The sequence below is a fragment of the Myxine glutinosa genome, chromosome 7 (genome assembly GCF_964187855.1).
Source record: "Myxine glutinosa chromosome 7, kmMyxGlut1.1, whole genome shotgun sequence".
Lineage (NCBI taxonomy): Eukaryota > Metazoa > Chordata > Myxini > Myxiniformes > Myxinidae > Myxine > Myxine glutinosa.
Window position 1 is genome coordinate 37900316 of NC_136267.1, and position 19208 is coordinate 37919523.

Below are 19208 nucleotides of genomic sequence, written 5' to 3' on the forward strand. Positions count from 1 at the left end.
GAACATAGCTGGGTCAGAAAGTAGGAGAAGTCAGACAGGAATGATGGGTGTGGTTTGGGAGGGCGGTAGACGACAGCCATGACTGACTGCGTGTGACCAGAGAGTTTTAAAGCCAGGTGTTCAAATGATGGAGCAGATGAGATGGAGATGAGGTTGGTCTTGATGTCTTGACGGTGGATAACGGCAATTCCACCACCTCGGCCCTCCGAGCGTGGTTTATTGACGTAGGAATATCCATTGGGTGTGGTGAGGTTGAGTGTGTAGTAGTCCAGAGGTTTTTGCCAGGTTTCGGTGAGACAGAGAAAGTCCAGTTTGTTATCCAGGATGTATTCGTTCAGGATGAGGCATTTATTGTTGAGGGACCGGGTGTTGAACAGGGTGAGCTTGATGTTGTTTTGAACAGCAGGGATGAATTCAGGTGATTTAGCCAGGGTTCGTAGGCAAGAGGTGCGATCGTGTGGGTTGCTGTGACCAGGTGCGCTGGGACGAAGAGTGAGAGTGCGCTGAGCCGACCAGAGGACGGGGATGGAGTGACCTGATTGCAAATAAACAAACTTGCGACCGGAGCCACGGTGAATGTACCTGGGTCGTCGGAGGAGTCCATTTGATTTGATGGCAGAGATGCATGATGGGGTGGAGCGGGTATTGAGCAGAAGAAGCCTTGCGGCGGAGTACTTCAGAGCCATGCCAGGCAGGAGCGAAGGGACGAGTACGAGGCCAAGGTCGAGGAGGCAAAGCGGCAAACGCAGCGGCAAACGCAGCGGCAAACGACTGCAGCCGCTAATCAAGACCACAGCGGCAAACAAGGCCACAAGGCCACCGGCAAACAAGGCCACGGCCACAATCAACGGGAGCGGGCCTTTCGAATTCCGTATTCCGTACCATCAAAAGCAGATTCCGTTATCCAGCCGGAGAACACGCGGCACGTGCGGGTGTGAAAAGGCAGGACAGGTGTGAGATGTCAGGTCAGAAAGGTAGAAGCAGACCCTGTACATCCATCCAGTCGGAGAAGCGGCGAATATGCAACGCCAGCGTCCTCTCGCAACCGAACCCGGAAGTGATTGCCGGATTATTAGGTTTGCCACGGATCGATAAATTTGCCCACGTTCATTGAAGGAGGAAGAACATGTACCTCCACCTTCATCCACTTCCGAAAGAGGTTTCGTTTTATTTAAATATGTCTGGTAATTGATTTTTTATTTATTCATGCATATTTGTACTGGAATATAACGATCATTAATCAAAAAAGGGTCGTATCAAAGGTGGCAAAGAGCAAAATATAATACCTGAAGTGGTGACGTGAGGAATGCATCCTCCCCAATTCCATTGATTTCTGAGGAACATTGCTTTGATTTTCATCACTTCGATATTCGTCCCACTTTTCAGGAAAGCATCCCCTACGTAAACCTGGGTCTTACAGAAATGTGGTTTGCTCAAGAAAGAAAATGATTGATGGTGAGACCCAGAAGTTTGAATAATTGAACTTTTTCAAGAGGATTGTTAAGAAAGTAGATAGGAGGGTTTGCCAGAAGCTCCTTTCGGAGAGAGATAGTGAGTGTGTGACATTTGTCCGGATTGAAAGACATATCCCAAGTGTTTGACCATGTTGCGATGTCAAGTTTGAAGAGAGGGAAGAGGCTGCAGCCTGTTTGTCTTGAGGGTTAAAAAAAAAGGGCGTTATGGCAGAGGGTGGAGTCATCAGCAAATGGATAAAGAGGATTTTCCAGAGAGATCGTTGATGAAAACTCTTCCGTCTCGTGATGTCTGCAACGGATTTCCATACATCTTGTGATGTCGGCATTTGTTGATCCCCTGTATCCACATAATAAAGGTGACAAGCGTTACGCCTAGGTCCCCCGTCGGTGAAGTGATGCGAGTTGACAAAGTGGAAGACGCAAGGCGGCCATATTGGATTTTGACGTGGCGACCCAATTTTCAATAGCGTTCTTCCTTATGCCTAGATACACCCACACACCAGATTAGACGTTGGTACTTCGCTTATTAGTCCCCTACCGGTGTACACCGGAGGGGACTATATAGTCCAGTCATTCTAGCGAACTTTTACCCCTAACCCACCACTAATTGCAAGAGAAAAGTACAAAAAGTTTTAATTAAAACAAAAGCCGCGTCGATGTTACACAATGCCTAGATGCAGCTGTGCCTATAACGTCGATGTTATAGGCACAGGACATTCCTATTGATTCGATTACTTGATGTTATTTTTGTGCAAAGTGAAAATATATCTCGGCAATTTCCCGTGTGTGGCGACGAATTTTTAATATATCTCGGCATTTTCCCGTCTGTTATTTCAGGCGGTGTATGACTGACCATGCCGCAATTTAAAATATATATATCTCGGCAATTTCCCGTGTGTGGCGACACGTGAACGAAGCTATGCTCCTCTCCACATTATTGTGACGACGTATAAATTAAATATTTCATCGTGACGATTGTCATCAAATGGACGAATTTTTAATATATCTCGGCATTTTCCCGTCTGTTATTTCAGGCGGTGTATGACTGACCATGCCGCGATTTAAAAAAAATATATCTCGGCAATTTCCCGTATGTGGCGACACGTGAACGAAGCTATGCTCCTCTCTCCACATTATTGTGACGACGTATAAATTAAATATTTCATCGTGACGATTGTCATCAAATGGACGAATTTTTAATATATCTCGGCATTTTCCCGTCTGTTATTTCGGGCGGTGTATGACTGACCATGCCGCGATTTAAACAAAATATATATATATATCTCGGCATTTTCCCGTCTGTTATTTCGGGCGGTGTATGACTGACCATGCCGCGATTTAAAAAAAAGATATCTCAATGGACTTGAAGTTACAGGCCTTTGAGAATTCATTTCGTTCTATAAAGGGCAACTTTCATCGGATTTTCTTCCCGTTTTTTTTCAACCGAGTCTAAAACTATGTTAGCGACTGTGAAAAATGAAATGATATATCGAATTTGATTTGAAATAAAACTGTGTGAGAGAGGAAGACACCACGGGCCTACAAAACAGGCCTCAAAGCTATGCGAGTTAATAAAATGGTGAATATTTGTTTATATGAAGCCTCTCCCAGAATGGGTGGAGCTATGGTTCCCAGAATGGGTGGAGCTTTGAGGTTTTGTCTTCTCTGCAAGAACAAGAACAAGAAGAACAACAACAACAGCAGAGGGCACTCTATGACCAGCGTCTGCGACGCGGCTAAAAAAAATGATATTTTTCTGAAACCTGTCGATCCTCTGAACAAATACATAAAATTATACTCAATTATAATGAGTGGATCATACTTTATTTTCAGATTGAACGAGAGCCGTGAACGAGAGGTGGAGTGACGCTTGCAGTGAGAGATTTGATCAGTGTGCTGAGGACAGTTAAACACTGTGGTCATTGTGAATGTAAGTCGTATTATATTTAATTTATGATTGTTTAAGGTTTTATTTTTATTTTTAAAAGCATTTTTTTTCATTTAATTTTATAATAAACATGTTCAAATTTTGTATTTTTATGAACCTATACATTTATAGTAGGACAACACAGGGAATAAAATGTAATCCTAAGTTCCCTCTCTTTTCAGCAACATGGGTGATATCGACTGTGTCTTCTGTAAGAAACCCCTCTCCAGTGATCCAACCAGTACAACAACAACAACAACATGCATTTTAAAGGCCATTTTCCCTGCTAGAGCGGGGGTTAGCCTTGCGGTCCCCATGACAATCTTCTCCATTTTGCCCTATTTTCTGCATCTCTCCTTGTTAACCCCCTTGCCCGCATTTCTTCTTCCACCATCTTTAGCCAAGTCTTTCTCGGTCTTCCCCGTCCTCTGCTTCCTTCTACATTCATTTCCACCACTCTTCTCAACCAGTCACTTTCATCCTTCCTCAACACATGACCAAACCATCTCAACCTGTTCCTCTTCACAGCATCAATCACAGGCTCTATTCCCATCATCTTTCGCAATTCATCATTTGTCTTCCTCTCTCTCAACGATACTCCGCACATCCGTCGAACCATTCGCATTTCCACCCTTTCCAACCTTCGTTGCTGCTCTACATTCATTACCCATGTCTCGCTCCCATAAATCATAACACTTCTCACACATGCAGCATACACCTTTCCCTTCAGCTTCAACGACACTCCCCTCATCATCAGCACGCCACTCAGTTCCCAAAACGTCTTCCATGCACATCTCACTCGAGCAACCGTTGCCGAGTCTGATCCACCTTCTCCATTCCAAACTTTGGTGATCCAACCAGTACACTGACGGATAAAGGTTGTACGAGGATCGAAGAAGCTGGTCGTGAGCGTGGTGAAGAAGTCCAAGTCCATCCAGGACAGGCAATTCATACAGATTGTCGTAGGGTGTTCTGCAATGTGAGAGACATTGAACTTTCTCTGAAGCGAAAACGTGTTTCGTCTGAAGCAGACAAAGGGAGGTGCCTTCGTTCAATGGATTCAGCGTTTGACTACAGAACTCAGTGTCTTTTCTGTGGTAATCCTGACAAGTACCAGGGGAGGAAAAAGGACCATATGTTGATCCAGGTTAAGACATTCGACTTCCAAAATCATGTGTCTGCTGACTGTGAAAATCGATCTGACAACTGGTCGGGTACTGTGCGGAGCAGAATGGCATTTGTTGGCGATCTACACGCAGCAGATGCGGTATACCATAAGGTGTGCAGTGTTAACTTTCATACAAAGAAACAGATACCACTCAAATTCCAATCGGAAGAGGCGTCTTCATCAAAAAAGCAGAAGCTTGGTCGACCCAAGAACCAGATCAGACATGAAGCGTTCCTGAAGGTGGCAAAGTACCTTGAGGAAAATGATGAGGAACTAACCACAATTAGTGATTTAATTGTGAAAATGGAGGACTTCCTAGTAGACACTGGCTGTGATGCATATGGTTTTTCATACATGAAGGATAACCTTTTCAATCACTTTGGTGATAAGATCATAATTGCAGACATTAATGGAAAATCAAATGTTGTGACATTTAGGGGTGTGGCATCGTCGATTCTTCACGACTTCTATCGTCAGCAAAAGGAAAGGGACCCTGAAACAGAAAAGTTGCACCTGATCAAGACAGCTGCTGATCTCATTGGATGTGACATAAAAGAGGTATCTCAAAATAAGGACATTTACCCGACTACTCTCGATATGTCCACTGTCAATGCTGCAACCAAGTTCCTACCTGAGTCACTAAAGCTCTTGCTCGAAATGCTGTTTGTGGGGAAAGGAAAAGACTTAAAAATCTGCTCACTGGGACAGGCGATCATGCAAGCCGCGAGGCCTAGGATCCTTCAAGCTCCACTGTTGGTGGGTCTTGGAATCCAAATGCACTTCCATTTTGGTTCTCGATTTCTCATAGACACGCTCTTTGCACATGGGTATAGTTGTTCATACACGGAGGTGCAAATGTATGAGCGCAGCGCAGCAGTCACGTGTGGAACAGACATCCCTGGTTTTACCCCTGGACATTTCATCCAATATGTGGCAGACAATGTTGACCATGACATCTGCACATTAAATGGGAGAAACATTCCATGGTATGGGCATTATTGCGAGTGTGACCCCGAAAACAGTCCGGACACTTCAGATTACCCGTAGAGCTGTCTCGGCAGAGGACATCGCACAAGTGGGGCGAATCAATATACGACCTTTCACATCAGCATGTGGAGGAATGCAGTCCTTTCTCTACGAGAAGCTTCCAGCCTGTGCCGACTTGAGACAAATCAGCTCAAATGTTGACCTCCTCTGGAAGGTTTCGCTTACTGTTCGATCACCTCGGCCCTCTTGGACAGGAATGATGCAGATGGTACACAAGGGAGAACATCCGGGTGAGGCATCAATAATGTTTCTGCCCATGATTGATCTCAGTCCAAGTGACTTGGACTGCATCAACTCCACACTGCATTTCGTTTGTGAACATGCGCAGAGATATGGTGTAACCCCGATACTGACATTTGATCAGCCACTTTGGTGGAAAGCTCTCACCATAGTCAAGAGCGAGCCAGCGGACAGCAAACTTCACTCGATTGTTCTAAGACTAGGAGGATTCCATACACTCATGAGTTTTCTTGGGTGTATTGGCCACCTGATGTCTGGTACTGGACTCAAAGAGCTTCTGGAAGTTGCATATGCCAGCAACACTACAACCCACATGATGAGTGGCAAAGCCGTGTCTAGAGCTATACGTGGACATCTACTCGTTGATGCAGCACTCAATGCAAAACTTGCTTCGAAGGTATTTCAGATGAACCTCCCAAGTGATGGAGACAGCGAGCGTACAGTTCCAGCAGAGCTCGATGATGCAGGCGACTTGTTTGACGGTCTGATGTCGGGTGACCAAGCAGTGTCAGACATCGAGTCATCGAAGGTGATGGAGGTCATTGGAGACAAAATCAATCAGGTGATTGATACAATAAGGCATCAACGGACAGCGAGACTGTGGTTACAATACATGGAAATGGTGGACATTATCCGTTTTTTTCTGAAATCTGAAAGAACAGGGATTGGATGGTTCACTTGCATATCCTGCACGCCATGCTTCCATATCTTGCAACTTCCGGACACAGACACTACACAAAGTGCCTGCACATATATCTGCAACTGATGACCGAGTTACCAAAGGACCATCCAGAAGTACATCAGAAATTTCTCCAAGGATTCCAAGTTGTCCGACGGAGCGACAGATACTGGGCTGGTCTCTCTACAGATTTAGTCATCGAACAAGTACTTATGAGAAGTCTGAAGACATCAGGTGGTCTGACCAGGGGACGAGGGATGACAGAGACACAACGCTCAGTCTGGGTCATGGCTAGTCCTTTCTTTGCAGAGGTGAACAACGCCCTCCAACACCTCACTGATGTGATGTATGTGACAAGTGAACAGCACAAGGATCTATCAAAGTCTAGACAGAAGAATGATGTAGCTGATACCCAGAAAATGCTTGAGTTTCTTCATGAGAGGGATCCCTTTCAAGACGACGATACTCTTCACAACATTTTCACTGGTATAGTTTCCCAGACAACGGTGAATGTTGATGAGGCGAAAACTGTGGGAGAAAGGCTCTTGGGCCAGATGAGTGGTAAACGTGTGCTTGAATACAGCTTCAAGAAGAAGGGTCAAGCCATAACTATGGACTCAGAGTCTGCAATGAAGACACCAGATGGAGACATCAATATCGACCCTCAGTTACTCTTCCAGAGACTTGTGATCGCTGGCACTGAAGTAGGAGACTTATCCAAAGCACTCCTTTGTGAGTTATGCACATATCCTCCATCTTTGTTCTTGACCAAATATGCCTTGCTGTCCGCCAATAAGCCAGCGTTAGCCTCAGCAATCAAATCCTTGGCACCTGCCGATACTGCACAACCGTCCGATATACAATACGTACTCGATGGCGGTGCCCTATTGCAGCGCATACCGTGGCAGTCAGGTGAACAGTACAAGGATATTCTTGACCGCTACCTGAAATATGTTAGTAGGCATTACGGGCATGCTATCGTCGTGTTTGATGGCTATCGTGAAGGTCCCTCAACGAAAGACTGTGCCCATCAGAAAAGGGGTGAGCGACCATCAGTGAAGGTATCTTTTTCTCAAACCATGACGCTTTCTGTCAAGAAGGAAGAGTTTCTTCGGAACAAGGAGAACAAGCAACAATTCATAGACATTCTTGGTAAGAAACTGGAAGAATCTCATTGTGAAGTGCTTCATGCGAGTGGGGATGCGGACCTACTCATAGCAACAACTGCAGTTTGAAGCTCTTCAAAATCCAACACTGTTCTTGTTGGCGAAGAGACTGACTTGTTGATACTACTGTGCTACTATTTTCGCAAGAATACTGCGCACACTATCTACTTAATGTCGGAGCCGAAAAAGGGTTCATTGAATCCAAGACAATACTTGGACATTGGCAAAGTCAGAGAGGCTCTGGGTGATACTGTCTGTGAAAACATTCTCTTCATCCATGCGTACCTGGGATGCGACACGACATCAAGGGTCTTTGGGATCGGCAAAGGCACTGGACTCAAACTGTTCAAGGACAATGAAATGTTCCAGCAAGAGGCCCTAATTTTCGGCAATAAAGAGTCAACACAGGATGAGGTCATTGCTGCAGGAGACAGAGCAATGGTTTGTGTGTACGGAGGCAAACCATCAGACAATTTGAACGAATTGAGGGTAGCAAAATTTCATGCTAAGGTGACAACAAACAAAACATCGTTGCACCCACGGGTACTTCCGCCCACGAGCTCAGCTTCCAAATATCACAGCCTACGGGTATTCCAACAGGTTCAGGAGTGGAAAGGACACAACTCAACCCGCTTGACTGGGGATGGAGGATCATGGACACCAGGATGATCCCTATGCATTCTGACCTCGCTGCAGCACCAGACTATCTCCTAAAGCTGGTTAGGTGTTCTTGCAAGGGTGGTTGCAGTGATAAACGTTGTGGTTGTCGGAAACTTGGGCTGCCTTGCACATTTGCATGTAGGGAGTGCAGAGGTATTTGTGCAAATGCAGACGAATCAGTGGACGTTTTCGAGGATGCTGATGATAGTGACCATGGAAGAGACGAAGTGACGTGTTAAATATTGTGAACGGACAGAAGGACATTGGGTACAAATAGTTGTGGTGGTGTATTCAAACATGGTTAAATAAATAATTTAGAGTTGATTTGGTGTATTATTAAGAGTGATATTGTCATATAATTAATTTCCAAACATTGCGGTAGTCCGAAAAGTTCCCAAATCGGAAAGGACCTGAAAAACCATGTTCCACTCAATATATTTAAGTATAATTTTGGGCAGATATTTAGTAGACATCAAGGTCTCAGAAAAGTATTACTTCGTTTTTCTTGCAATTAGTGGCGGGTCCATTCACATTTTGACTGGACTAATAGGTTTGCACTCCGTCCTTCCGTCTGTCAGTCCGTCAGTCCGTCACGCAAAGAACAGTTTTCCGGACTTTTTTTCTAAACGCTTAACGCTAATGATTTCAAACTAGGCACATGGTTTCCTCATGATAAGTTACAGGTCAAGTTCGAACTTCACGATGTTTCGATCATTTTTAACAAAGTTATGGCACTTTGAACTTTGGGAATTCTGATCATTCTGATGATTCTTAACTCAGTGCCATTTTAAGTTTTAATTTCCTTTAAAAACCAATTTCTCTGCAATAATTGGACCGATTGAGATCAAATTTTCACCATATGATGGACTCGGTCTGTAGAATATTTTAATGGTAATTATGACGTCGCAGGTCACGTGGTTCGGTCGCCATATTGTTTTTCGTGAAAACACGAAAACCCCTTTTTCTCTGCAACGGCTGAACAGATCGAGGCCAAACTTTGCAGGCAGAATCGCATACCCATGACGAACAAAAAAGTCAACGAGCATGACGTCATGCGTCACATGGTTTCAGAGTTATGACGTTTTTAAGCATGAACCTTTAAAACCGAGCTCCTCCCTCATTTTTGATCCAATCGAGGGGAAACTTCACAGATCTGTTCAGCATGTCAGTCTACTAAAATGTCTTTTTGGAATTTGCGATAGGGCACGTGGTTTGGCAGATATCGTTAATTAAACGAAAATATTTTTTTAAATGGATATCTCTTGTTTATTCTCGAGTTCTCTTCAAGCCACACTGGGCGCCCTCAGCCTCGTCTCGCGAACGTCAACAGCGCGACACAGCGCGTGCTTTCGGGAGGGGCGGAGCTAAGCCGAGCAACATATATATACACATCGATCATTGATAGTGAACCGGAAAATATAATAAATTACTGATGGTTTCAGAGTTATGACGTTTTTAAGCATGAACCTTTAAAACCGAGCCCCTCCCTCATTTTTGATCCAATCGAGGGGAAACCTCACAAATCTGTTCAGCATGTCATTCTACTAAAATGTCGTTTTGGAATTTGCGATAGGGCACGTGGTTTGGCAGATATCGTTAATTAAACGAAAATTTTTTTTTTTTTAAATGGATATCTCTTGAATCGCTAGTACCTCAGACCGTGAGTTGGTAATAATTTATATAATTCACACAGTGCAATACGTGCAGGCCGCTCCACGGAGCGACCTTGCGGGCTTATCAACGAGGCGAGGCGTGACACACGTGTCTCAGCATACCTCAGATCAAGTTTGAAAACCAGCATCAACCGTGCATAAATTTGCATATTCGATCATTTTTGACAAAGTTACGGCACTTTGAACTTTGGTAGGGGACATGTATTGCAGCGCAATACTCAGAATGCTTGTTTTTCAAGATATTCCGCTCACAAGGTTCAGACATAATGGCGGCGGCCATCTTGGATTTTGATGTGGCGACCCAATTTTTAATAGCGTTCTTCCTCATGCGTAGATACACCCACACACCAGATAAGACGTTAGTAGTTCGTTTATTAGTCCCCTACCGGTGTACACCGGAGGGGACTATAGGTTTGCACTCCGTCCGTCAGTCCGTCACGCAAAGAACAGTTTTCCGGACTTTTCTTCTAAACGCTTAATGCTAATGATTTCAAACTTGGTACATCGTTTCCTCATGATAAGTTACAGATCAAGTTCGAACTTCACGACGTTTCGATCATTTTTGACAAAGTTATGGCACTTTGAACTTTGGTAATTCTGATGATCCTTAACTCAGTGCCATTTTAAGTTTTAATATCTTTATAAAAATATTTTCTCTGCAATAATAGGACCGATTGAGATCAAATTTTCACCATATGAGGGACTCGGTCTGTAGAATATTTTAATGGAAATTATGACGTCACAGGTCACGTGGTTCGGCCGCCATATTGTTTTTCGTGAGAACACGAAAACCCCTTTTTCTCTGCAACGGCTGAACAGATCGAGGCCAAACTTTGCAGGCAGAATCGCATACCCATGACGAACAAAAAAGTCAGTGAGCAGGACGTCATGTGTCACATGGTTTCAGAGTTATGACGTTTTTAAGCATGAACCTTTAAAACCGAGCTCCTCCCTCATTTTTGATCCAATCAATGGGAAACTTCACAGATCTGTTCACCATGTCGATCTACTAAAATGTGCTTTTGGAATTTGCGATAGGGTGCGTGGTTTGGCAGATATCGTTAATTAAACGAAATTGTTTTTTTTTTAAAATGGCTATCTCTTGTTTATTCTAGAGTTCTCCTCAAGCCGCACCGCGCGCCCTCAGCCTCGTCTCGCGAACGTCAACAGGGCGACACAGCGCGCGCTTTCGGGAAGGGCGGAGCCAAGCCGAGCAACATATATATATATATACACATCGATCATTGATCGTGAACCGGAAAATATAATAAATTACTGATATTTAGCGACTCAAAAGGTTCTTTATCAACAACGTATTTTCTCGTGCTTCTGCTGACCTGTCTGCAAGGTGTATAAATCGAAGTCCTGAGTGTGAATCACAGGTGAGCCCGTCCTGAGGTAATTAGCGATTGGGAACGATTCAGAATCTCTGGGTAAATAACCCTTGGTAATTTCCGCAACAGTTTTCCGGACGACAGACTGCCGGTAGGGGACATGCATTGCAGCGCAATACTCAGAATGCTTGTTTTTCAAGATATTCCGCTCACAAGGTTCAGATATAAATGGCGTCAGACATAAATGGCGGCGGCCATCTTGGATTTTGACGTGGGTTGCACCCACACCAAATTCCAATGCGGTCCTTCGCTTACGCACGCACTGACGGACGGACACACGGACGGAGGGGAAAACCATAGTCCCCCTTTCGCTCCGTGGTGCGACGGGGGACAAAAATGACACCCCTATCTGCTTCAGTACTATTTTGCTTGTCCCATTTCATCCCACCTTATTGGGTCAGTCTCGACTCCAGGGGGAAGTTTGGAACAGGTCTTTCATAAAACAGCTCGTCGGGCTTGACGTTCGGCTGAAGCTGGTTCATATAAGCATTTGCAGTGCCGGTCATCGCTGGCCTACTCTTCGCGATAAACTGGCATCTCAAACGTCTCCAAAATTATACTGGCAGACAGGACACTCAGCTCAAGCTCCGTCCGATAGACGGTTCCCATAGTGATGCAATACTGCCTGCGAAGTACCTTTCACAGTTTATACTCTGCTTGGGAATGACATCTTGCCTCGGTAATGGGAATACAAAGTATGTGGGGGTGACTTTTTTTTTTAACCTTGACGTAATTTTAAGGTAATGCCCCCATTATATACATTTTAACTTTTTTTTTTTTTTCACCATAACCTTTAAGGGTTGTCCGATCAGAATGAAATTGCCTTCGCTATATAGCTTAGAGCAAGGTGCACTTACGCTTGAATTGCATCATGCCCCTCCAGGTTAAAGGTCAAGGTATTATTGAATCCCTGAGGAATACTAAGCCACCATTTGTTTTTCTCTCCTTTATCTGCCAATGACAAAGATGTATCTCGGATCCGACTGGGCCTTTCAAAATTAAATTTTGCATCAATAATGTGAATAGAAAGTTTGTGGGATTGGCATGATTATTTGACCTTGACCTAATTTTGAGTTCCTGACCTAATTGTAAATATTTTTACATTTTTCACCAAAACTCGACCAAGGTTTGGCCGATCAAAACCAAATTGCCCTCTGATAGATAGCCGGGTGTCTCATCTGCCGTCGTTAGTCGGTAGATGTTCAAGATCCCATGGTGTCCTTCATGGAGAGAAGGCGAGTTATCACTGGCACCCTGAACAAATCACAAATTCCTGCTTTGACTTCCTGTGTCGGAGAAGTGCCCCCTCCAGGAGTGTGAACCCTAGTCAAGAAACCGCTTCAGCAGAAGTGATGCTCTGTATTGAGCATAGTACATGATCATGTGTTAAAGGAAATGTAAGAGAAAGTGTCATTTTAAACTTTATTATTCCCACGTTTAAAACAAAAACCGGGGAGAATATTGTAATTGGCTCCGTATGTCCAGCCATCATGCTATCTCCTCCTAAATGGTTGTGCAGAATTTCACCAAGCTTGTTAGTTATGATCACCACATGACAATAAGTTGTCAGTGTCATTTTTGGTTCTGCCCCCTGGGGTGAGATTAGGTCAAATACCAAAAATGCAATTACGGGCACATTTTAAAACGTTTTTAAATGAAATTTTGTATACTAGGGCATGCCCGTACTATATATATATCTAAAATTATATCCCCCCCCTCTATTTACATGAAATGGTTTGGTCCAAAGCGAACGGCTTGCGAGTACGGTGACAATCCCCCCCCCCCCTCTATTTACATGAAATGGTTTGGTCCAAAGCGAACGGCTTGCGAGTACGGTGACAATCCCCCCCCTCTATTTACATGAAATGGTTTGGTCAAAAGCGAACGGCTTGCGGAGTTTGGTAAAGAAATCGCCATAGCGTGCACAAACGCGCAGGAAAGCGAAAGAATCGCAAAGTAGTTTTAATTAGTTTTAAAACATAGTTTAACGCCAACATAGTTTGCCAACGTGAAATAAATGAATACGCTCTCAAATGTGCCGTCCGAGGCAGAGTCTGTTCGCCACGTTCGGCACACGTGATAGCTCGCTGCTCTCTGATTGGTTGAATCGTTTTTTGGACATAGCTCGCTAACTACTTGTCCGATTAATATGAAACCTTGAAAAGGCACATCCTCGGGTCCCCAGCAATATACCTGGCAAGTTTAAAGTATATCGGACCCGTGGTTGTCGAGAAACAGCGGTCACAGACATACATACATACATACATACATACATACATACATACATACATACATACATACACACAGAGATTACTGGAACTATAGATAGATGCATTCAACATTGGGGGATGCATGAAATATTGAACTTTTTTTTTGGCTTTGACCCTGATTCATGCCCCAAGTGGTGGGGATTGAGGGTCACAGGGGTCAATACAGAAGATTATTTTTAACTCAAAATTTTGATATTGGGTCATTGCTGGTGGAACGTTTTTCCATCTTGCACCTTTGCTTTAGGTGGGAAGCGTGGGGATTTGCGATGGTGTGCCATCGACTTTTTAAAAGTTTAATAGGAGCTGGAAAGGTAACTTTTCAGTTTTTTCAGCCCAAGGTGTGACATTCGTTATCCTGTGCTCACGAAGTGAAAAGTGGGGTCAAGCATTCGTTCACTTCTGTCTGTCTGTCTACAAACGTCGGTTTATGATCGAGGAACAACATAATTTCAATTGAATGTTATATTTTAAACATTAATCGGAAAACAAACCTGGAGTTTAGCAGTACTTTGGCTCTGAATTTGTCGCAATCGCACATACCTAGAGAGGAGTGAGAGAGTTTTTAGGCGGTGAAGCCACTTCAATATTTGGCTATGCCCTCCCTTCCATCCATCCTCTGTCAAAAATGAAGAACCTTGCTAATCCACCGTGTTTAATGCTAAAGGATTCTAAAGTGTAATTTTAGAGGGTTCCAAAGGATAATTCCAATCGGTTCCAAAGGATAATTCCAATCGGTTCTAAAGGGTAATTCCAATCGGTTCTAAAGGGTAATTTTAGAGGGTTCCAAAGGATAATTCCAATCGGTTCTAAAGGGTAATTCTAGAGGGTTCTAAAGGGTAATTCCAATCGGTTCTAAAGTGTAATTTTAGAGGGTTCCAAAGGATAATTCCAATCGGTTCTAAAGGGTAATTCTAGAGGGTGCTAAAGGATAATTCCAATCGGTTCTAAAGGGTAATTCTAGAGGGTTCTAAAGGGTAATTCCAATCGGTTCTAAAGTGTAATTTTAGAGGGTTCCAAAGGATAATTCCAATCGGTTCTAAAGGGTAATTCTAGAGGGTTCTAAAGGGTGAATCCAATCGGTTCTAAAGTGTAATTTTAGAGGGTTCTAAAGGGTAATTCCAATCGGTTCTAAAGTGTAATTTTAGAGGGTTCCAAAGGATAATTCCAATCGGTTCTAAAGGGTAATTCTAGAGGGTTCTAAAGGGTGAATCCAATCGGTTCTAAAGTGTAATTTTAGAGGGTTCTAAAGGGTAATTCCAATCGGTTCTAAAGTGTAATTTTAGAGGGTTCTAAAGGGTAATTCCAATCGGTTCTAAAGGGTAATTCTAGAGGGTTCTAAAGGGTGAATCCAATCGGTTCTAAAGGGTAATTCTAGAGGGTGCTAAAGGGTGAATCCAATCGGTTCTAAAGTGTAATTTTAGAGGGTTCTAAAGGGTAATTCCAATCGGTCCTAAAGTGTCATTTTAGAGGGTTCTAAAGGATAATTCCAATCGGTTCTAAAGGGTAATTCTAGAGGGTTCTAAAGGGTAATTCCAATCGGTTCTAAAGTGTAATTTTAGAGGGTTCCAAAGGATAATTCCAATCGGTTCTAAAGGGTAATTCTAGAGGGTTCTAAAGGGTGAATCCAATCGGTTCTAAAGGGTAATTCTAGAGGGTTCTAAAGGGTGAATCCAATCGGTTCTAAAGTGTAATTTTAGAGGGTTCTAAAGGGTAATTCCAATCGGTTCTAAAGTGTAATTTTAGAGGGTTCTAAAGGATAATTCCAATCGGTTCTAAAGGGTAATTCTAGAGGGTTCTAAAGGGTAATTCCAATCGGTTCTAAAGTGTAATTTTAGAGGGTTCCAAAGGATAATTCCAATCGGTTCTAAAGGGTAATTCTAGAGGGTTCTAAAGGGTGAATCCAATCGGTTCTAAAGTGTAATTTTAGAGGGTTCTAAAGGGTAATTCCAATCGGTTCTAAAGTGTAATTTTAGAGGGTTCTAAAGGGTAATTCCAATCGGTTCTAAAGGGTAATTCTAGAGGGTTCTAAAGGGTGATTCCAATCGGTTCTAAAGTGTAATTTTAGAGGGTTCCAAAGGATAATTCCAATCGGTTCTAAAGGGTAATTCTAGAGGGTTCTAAAGGGTAATTCCAATCGGTTCTAAAGTGTAATTTTAGAGGGTTCTAAAGGGTAATTCCAATCGGTTCTAAAGTGTAATTTTAGAGGGTTCCAAAGGATAATTCCAATCGGTTCTAGAGGGTAATTCTAGAGGGTTCTAAAGGGTAATTCCAATCGGTTCTAAAGTGTAATTTTAGAGGGTTCCAAAGGATAATTCCAATCGGTTCTAAAGTGTAATTTTAGAGGGTTCCAAAGGATAATTCCAATCGGTTCTAAAGGGTAATTCTAGAGGGTTCTAAAGGGTAATTCCAATCGGTTCTAAAGTGTAATTTTAGAGGGTTCTAAAGGGTAATTCCAATCGGTTCTAAAGGGTAATTCTAGAGGGTTCCAAAGGATAATTCCAATCGGTTCTAAAGGGTAATTTTAGAGGGTTCCAAAGGATAATTCCAATCGGTTCTAAAGGGTAATTCTAGAGGGTTCTAAAGGGTAATTCCAATCGGTTCTAAAGTGTAATTTTAGAGGGTTCCAAAGGATAATTCCAATCGGTTCTAAAGGGTAATTCTAGAGGGTTCTAAAGGGTAATTCCAATCGGTTCTAAAGTGTAATTTTAGAGGGTTCCAAAGGATAATTCCAATCGGTTCTGAAGGGTAATTTTAGAGGGTTCCAAAGGATAATTCCAATCGGTTCTAAAGTGTAATTCTAGAGGGTTCTAAAGGGTAATTCCAATCGGTTCTAAAGTGTAATTTTAGAGGGTTCCAAAGGATAATTCCAATCGGTTCTAAAGGGTAATTTTAGAGGGTTCCAAAGGATAATTCCAATCGGTTCTAAAGTGTAATTCTAGAGGGTTCTAAAGGGTAATTCCAATCGGTTCTAAAGGGTAATTCTAGAGGGTTCTAAAGGGTAATTCCAATCGGTTCTAAAGTGTAATTTTAGAGGGTTCCAAAGGATAATTCCAATCGGTTCTAAAGGGTAATTCTAGAGGGTTCTAAAGGGTAATTCCAATCGGTTCTAAAGTGTAATTTTAGAGGGTTCCAAAGGATAATTCCAATCGGTTCTAAAGGGTAATTCTAGAGGGTTCTAAAGGGTGAATCCAATCGGTTCTAAAGTGTAATTTTAGAGGGTTCTAAAGGGTAATTCCAATCGGTTCTAAAGTGTAATTTTAGAGGGTTCTTAAGGGTAATTCCAATCGGTTCTAAAGGGTAATTCTTGAGGGTTCTAAAGGGTGATTCCAATCGGTTCTAAAGTGTAATTTTAGAGGGTTCCAAAGGATAATTCCAATCGGTTCTAAAGGGTAATTCTAGAGGGTTCTAAAGGGTAATTCCAATCGGTTCTAAAGTGTAATTTTAGAGGGTTCTAAAGGGTAATTCCAATCGGTTCTAAAGTGTAATTTTAGAGGGTTCCAAAGGATAATTCCAATCGGTTCTAGAGGGTAATTCTAGAGGGTTCTAAAGGGTAATTCCAATCGGTTCTAAAGTGTAATTTTAGAGGGTTCCAAAGGATAATTCCAATCGGTTCTAAAGTGTAATTTTAGAGGGTTCCAAAGGATAATTCCAATCGGTTCTAAAGGGTAATTCTAGAGGGTTCTAAAGGGTAATTCCAATCGGTTCTAAAGTGTAATTTTAGAGGGTTCTAAAGGGTAATTCCAATCGGTTCTAAAGGGTAATTCTAGAGGGTTCCAAAGGATAATTCCAATCGGTTCTAAAGGGTAATTTTAGAGGGTTCCAAAGAATAATTCCAATCGGTTCTAAAGGGTAATTCTAGAGGGTTCTAAAGGGTAATTCCAATCGGTTCTAAAGTGTAATTTTAGAGGGTTCCAAAGGATAATTCCAATCGGTTCTAAAGGGTAATTCTAGAGGGTTCTAAAGGGTAATTCCAATCGGTTCTAAAGTGTAATTTTAGAGGGTTCCAAAGGATAATTCCAATCGGTTCTAAAGGGTAATTTTAGAGGGTTCCAAAGGATAATTCCAATCGGTTCTAAAGTGTAATTCTAGAGGGTTCTAAAGGGTAATTCCAATCGGTTCTAAAGTGTAATTTTAGAGGGTTCCAAAGGATAATTCCAATCGGTTCTAAAGGGTAATTTTAGAGGGTTCCAAAGGATAATTCCAATCGGTTCTAAAGTGTAATTCTAGAGGGTTCTAAAGGGTAATTCCAATCGGTTCTAAAGGGTAATTCTAGAGGGTTCTAAAGGGTAATTCCAATCGGTTCTAAAGTGTAATTTTAGAGGGTTCCAAAGGATAATTCCAATCGGTTCTAAAGGGTAATTCTAGAGGGTTCTAAAGGGTAATTCCAATCGGTTCTAAAGTGTAATTTTAGAGGGTTCTAAAGGGTAATTCCAATCGGTTCTAAAGGGTAATTCTAGAGGGTTCTAAAGGGTAATTCCAATCGGTTCTAAAGTGTAATTTTAGAGGGTTCTAAAGGGTAATTCCAATCGGTTCTAAAGGGTAATTCTAGAGGGTTCTAAAGGGTAATTCCAATCGGTTCTAAAGTGTAATTTTAGAGGGTTCCAAAGGATAATTCCAATCGGTTCTAAAGGGTAATTCTAGAGGGTTCTAAAGGGTAATTCCAATCGGTTCTAAAGTGTAATTTTAGAGGGTTCCAAAGGATAATTCCAATCGGTTCTAAAGTGTAATTCTAGAGGGTTCTAAAGGATAATTCCAATCTGTTCTAAAGTGTAATTTTAGAGGGTTCCAAAGGATAATTCCAATCGGTTCTAAAGGGTAATTCTAGAGGGTTCTAAAGGGTAATTCCAATCGGTTCTAAAGGGTAATTCTAGAGGGTTCTAAAGGGTAATTCCAATCGGTTCTAAAGTGTAATTTTAGAGGGTTCCAAAGGATAATTCCAATCGGTTCTAAAGGGCAATTCTAGAGGGTTCTAAAGGGTAATTCCAATCGGTTCTAAAGTGTAATTTTAGAGGGTTCCAAAGGATAATTCCAATCGGTTCTAAAGGGTAATTCTAGAGGGTTCTAAAGGATAATTCCAATCTGTTCTAAAGTGTAATTTTAGAGGGTTCTAAAGGGTAATTCCAATCGGTTCTAAAGGGTAATTCTAGAGGGTTCTAAAGGGTAATTCCAATCGGTTCTAAAGGGTAATTCTAGAGGGTTCTAAAGGGTAATTCCAATCGGTTCTAAAGTGTAATTTTAGAGGGTTCCAAAGGATAATTCCAATCGGTTCTAGAGGGTAATTTTAATGGTTTCTAAAGGGTAATTGTAATTGGTTATATTGGGTAATTAATTGCAATGGGTTCTAGAGGGTAATTTTAATGGGTTTTGTTCATTTCTAGGCTTTGCCTGTTTCGTATTAAAAATGCCAAACTGAACCACTTCCTTCGGATGTAGGTGCGATATTTTGTTTTATTTTCTTAAATTTTATATATTTTTTTTACACTTTCTGGTAGTCAAACAAAATTGAAAA